This window comes from Ixodes scapularis, unplaced genomic scaffold, assembly GCF_016920785.2.
Source record: "Ixodes scapularis isolate PalLabHiFi unplaced genomic scaffold, ASM1692078v2 PGA_scaffold7__128_contigs__length_106722199, whole genome shotgun sequence".
NCBI classification, from domain to species: Eukaryota; Metazoa; Arthropoda; class Arachnida; order Ixodida; family Ixodidae; genus Ixodes; species Ixodes scapularis.
Genome location: NW_024609882.1, coordinates 105,592,688 through 105,596,958, shown reverse-complemented (window position 1 = coordinate 105,596,958; position 4,271 = coordinate 105,592,688). Strand labels below are relative to the sequence as shown.

General features: G+C 49.0%; 1 pseudogene; it reads right to left on the bottom strand.

Annotated features, from left to right (window-relative positions):
- Positions 1-313: 313 nt before the first annotated feature.
- On the bottom strand, positions 314-4,054 carry LOC115310687 (annotated as a pseudogene).
- Positions 4,055-4,271: the final 217 nt, after the last annotated feature.

The following is a 4,271-nucleotide window of genomic DNA, read 5'->3' as shown; positions in this document are numbered from 1 at the left end:
CTTTTCTTCCTATGTGAGCTGTGGACTGTGTCTTTTTTACGTTATTTCTATTAATCAACGAAGGGGCCCACAGACATTGTGACAAGCTTGCACATGTATGGCAGTCCAGGTCTGTTAAAATGCTTCTGTTCTTTCCCGGTTCGAAATGGAGGTGTATTAGACCAATAATTTTGATTGCAAGTACATTAAGTGTTGGATGCACAAATATATATATTTTTTAAATCCCATGTGGCCAATACCTTGAAAAGATATCTTGTAACAAAAAGTGCTGCTCTTACACGAGTTGATAAGGGATAAACTTGTGTTTGTAGGCTTAAATCTCACCACGAAAGTGTTGGTGCACAATTGCATGTCGGCGCGCAACCCCATCGTCTGCTTCGGGTGGCGATGGAGGCACGGGACCCTCTGGTGGAAGGTCACAGTCACCTTCCCTGCACGTGTAGTGCTGTGCAATGTTGTGCATCACACAGCACGCCACAGCGATGGTGCAGCAGCGCTCTGGCAGCATCCTCAGCTCGGCGTGCAGGCAGTGGAAGCGGCGCTTCAGCTGCCCGATCGTCCTGCGATTGAAAAACTTCATTAGGCCCCTGGCACATTTTATATAACCTAAGGCAGGCTTAACTGCCACCCTTCTCCTGTACCACACTGCAAGAAACACAGTTAAGTGATGCCACTCGTTATCGCCAGGAAGGGGGAGGCACGGAGAGATTGTGTTCTGAACTAGCCTTGAAAGAGAACTGGTTCATTTCGACAGAGAGGGCACTTCATCCAAGAGGACTACAGTAAATAGACAAAGAGGGAGGAGAGGCTCATGTTTGGGAATGGTGCGGTGATGCCGCGAAGGTGAACAGACCTCTCAAAAAACTCTTTATGCTGATTTAATGGAGAAGAAGTGGATAGATGGACCCCTTGATTCGGGCACCAGCTATCCGCATTTATGAAACTGCCAGGCATGCCGAACATAATCTGGACACTCCATCAAATCAAGGTGCATCACCTGAATGTGTTTGCTGCACCGTGTTTTCTACGCAGACAGTGGAAAGAGGGTGCCACATAAATAAAAAATCAAGTTAGGCTTGCAACATGTACAGCAACTCACATCTTCTAACAAGACGTGCATCCCTCGTGGCATCAAGCACGCATTATAGGCTGTGGGTAAAAAGAATGTTCTCCACAAACAAGCACTGGGGCTGAGCTGTCATCGGTGTTTGTATCAGGTACCGCACTCATTTTGCATCTCTTTATTGACAAGACTTCCTATACTTAGGATAAACTTTCTGTGCAATGAAGAGAAATCTAAAGGGGCGGAGCTAACGGCTCTGTGTTATTACACCAAGCAGTTCTGTTAAGTTCTGGATTAACAGACATGCACTTCCTGCAGTTCACTCCTTCGTATGAGAATTGCGGTTGGGGGCACTGAACTGCAACAGCCGAGATATTTTCCTACATTTCACCCGTTTCTAAACACAAGCGAACGCTTTGACTGAAGCACCCGGACCGACTTGCAAGGTAAATTACACAGGTTTCAATCTCGTAGAATTATATATGTCTTGCGACCGACATGAATATGGGGCATCAATTTAAGAAATGCCGTGAAGTTCATCCGTGCTGCAGTTTTGAGGTTATCGATACGCTAACTCTTCTGGTGCTGAAAAATCATAGCGCTTACGCAATATACCGAAATAGGAACATTCCCAAGCAAAGGCGCAAAGTCAAATCCCATTCGGATCGCATTCAATTACTGGTGGCCCTAGGGGGTTCGGTGGTGCACCACAGCTCTGAAAATATATAGCGAAAGCGCATGCTGCAGAACCCAGAGATTCTGGGCTCAAAAGTCGTGGCTCAATTCCCACCCCTGCCCAATGCACGTGAGAAAGATGCCATGTTTGTTCTACAGGGAACAAGAAAACCTGCGGCAAATTTAAAACAAGAAACCCCGAAGGAGCTAAAAAGAAATGCTACAAGTCTGGCCCACCCTGACTAATATTATAGTAACATTGTGGAATGAAAGCTAAAAAGAACAATTTTAACTTGGTGGTGAAAGTAGAGTGAAGCTATATGCACTCCGGAGTGCATTTCGGAAGAAATGGCTATACTCACTCCGCAGAGAGCTCATGCCGATCGGGCCACCCTTTTCTAACGGCGCGGTATCACTGGGGAGCGTGTTAAGCCAGCCCCCCACCTGCATTCACGCCGCTTCGCGGCGACAGTGTACGGTTGCTAATTACAAAACATAGCCAGTACATGCCACTTCGCGGCGTCCAGCCTGCAAACCAAGCCCCGCCGTCCCCGATCGCACCTCCGGAAAGGGAGTCCCATACCATTTAGTTCCGCGAAGTTTCGTCGACAACATTCGGTTTTCTTAGTGATCATCGCAAAAAATAAATGTCGTAAATATCTCCAAATGCCTCGACAAAACAAAATGTTCAAGAAAAAAAGAAAAAGCAAAAGTAGACCTACTGCGGATCGAACCCGCGTCCACTTGCATACAAAGCAGACACCTTAACCCGTATGCTATGCTATCGCTAAGAAAACTCGTTGTGACCATTCGTTTTATACGAGTTTAGCGGAGTGCGTATAGCCATTTCCGTCTGAAGTGCACTCCGGAGTGTGTATAGCTTTACCCGTGAAAGTATACCCAGCAAATTATTTTAGGTGAACTATATTTAGCTGTGCAGTGAAACGGCGTGCTTGGGCTCTGTAGCCCCTATCTGCAATGCCACGATGGTCACTTTGAAAATCTCGTTGTGACAGTTGTGTTTTTTATACGAGAACCAAACCGTTTTACGTCGTGCGTTTACCATTCTCTGGTCGAGGTGCACGACGTCGTGCGTATAGCCTTAGTCTTCTCTGAGAGCAGCTAGCTCTAAAGCCTACCTTTCGACCACGCACCGAGTCGTTGCGTGCGTCTGGTTGTACGCACACTCGGCCGGCGTGGTCGGCGATCGAAAAGGCGCCATCAACCCAGGCCTGCACGGGTAGCCGCTGTCGCCGATGAGGAGGCCGCCGTACGCGCCCGTTGCGAAGTTCTCCCCGACACTGCTCTGCGACAGCACGTACGAGTCGTGGACGCTTCCGGGCCACTTGGCAACCACGTTGAGAATCCTTGAGCGCGCGTCGACCACCAGCTGCACGTTGATGGAATGGTAGAAGTGTCGGTTCACGAACACTTCCTCGTGCAGCGGTGGCCCTTGGATCCGAACGTGTGCCGTCGATGGCTCCTACGACGCCCGGAAAGCCGTCCACGGCGCAGAACTGCCGCTGCAGTTCGGGGACTTCCGCTGCTGTTGGCCACCTGAAGTAGAAAATGTGATTTACACTGTCAGTTGAAACCTAAATTATAGCGTTGGTTGAATCTAGCACATGTTCGATTATGACGTAGTCGGACCGTTCGCATAAAGCTTGTCACGATCGAGTGTGAATCAGTACGTATTATTCGCTACTGTTTTGAAACGCACCCTCCTTTCCGAAACGTTCTTCAGTATCCACCAGCTACTCCCGCTAACATGTTGTGAAACACGTTGTTTTTTCGAAATGAGAAACACTCCACAATACAAAGATAGTGCCGAGGGTGCCGAGGACCACACCCACCATTACGGACCGTAGTAATAACCAGACATCGCTTTGAGCACGCATATCGAGGGCTAAATAATGGCGCTGCATGTTAGTGAAAAAAAAAAAAGGTTTTCTTTAACGAAAACAAGTTGAAGAAGCCTTTTCTCTCACGAAACAAGTTGAATAAGTCTCTGTTCCCCGAAATCCAAAATTACGTTGCAGCTGACTGGCCCACCGGCAAAAAGAAACGCTAGTGTTAGGACTTCTTTTTTTCTCACCGTATGAAGTGCGGCGCTTGCTTTGCCAGAGCCAGGGCCACTCGTCGCACGCACCGTGACGCTATAGATTCATGCAGATGCAGAAAGTCCCCCGCCGTGATCAAGAAGGTGCCGGTAGCGAAGAATTTCAGCGCTAGGAGCACTTGAATCAGGACGGGGGTTGCATGGCTGCGTCTCGTTGGTCGTATGAGGTCGCTGGCCAAGACGTCGGCGATGTACATGATCCCATCGCGGCCAAACCGAAAACGACGCTGGAGGCCCTCTTCGTCGAAAACGTCGAAGGGGTGAAAGCGGTCGCGGAATACGCGGTCCCGCGACAGCATCCACGCGGCAAAGATGGCTTGGACCCGACTTGTCGTAGCCACGTCCGACATTTTGTTCACTCTGAGACCGCCAGTGAGCCTTCTCCGTGGCTGTCTCACGATCTGAGACTAGAGT